Here is a 495-nt window from a genome sequence, read left to right on the forward strand (position 1 = left end):
ATATCTTACTTTTATCAGGGATTAGCACCTGGTCAAGTCTTTTACCATCTAGTAAATTCCCCCAGGCCAATGCTTCCCCGAGTGACACAGTTCAGAGCTTTGTAGGGACACAGACCCAGCAGTATCATTTCAAAAGGGAAGCGTCTTTCAATTCTTTTGATTATATCAAAGTATAACCTGCTTGCTACCCTTTAACACATGCTAACTTCCCTTTCCCAGATTTCTAAACCTCCAAAGGGATAGTATTTATCTGAAATGTGTTTATTTCACTGTATTTATTTCTTACACACAGCATCTATCTATGGCGATTTATATTTGCTTTCTACTCATGGGAGTGACACCAAGTTTTCTTTTTAAATATATTTAAGCAGAAGCAACTCATTTGAAAGGAAGGAAAAAAAAAAAAAACCACCCCTGAAACAAAGGTGGAACACAAATGAGGTAAAAAACAAAAACTATAAAGGTAATTCACTGAAGACTAAAGATAGGGAAAAT

This window comes from Crocuta crocuta, unplaced genomic scaffold (genome assembly GCF_008692635.1).
Source record: "Crocuta crocuta isolate KB4526 unplaced genomic scaffold, BGI_CrCroc_1.0 scaffold755, whole genome shotgun sequence".
NCBI classification, from domain to species: domain Eukaryota; kingdom Metazoa; phylum Chordata; class Mammalia; order Carnivora; family Hyaenidae; genus Crocuta; species Crocuta crocuta.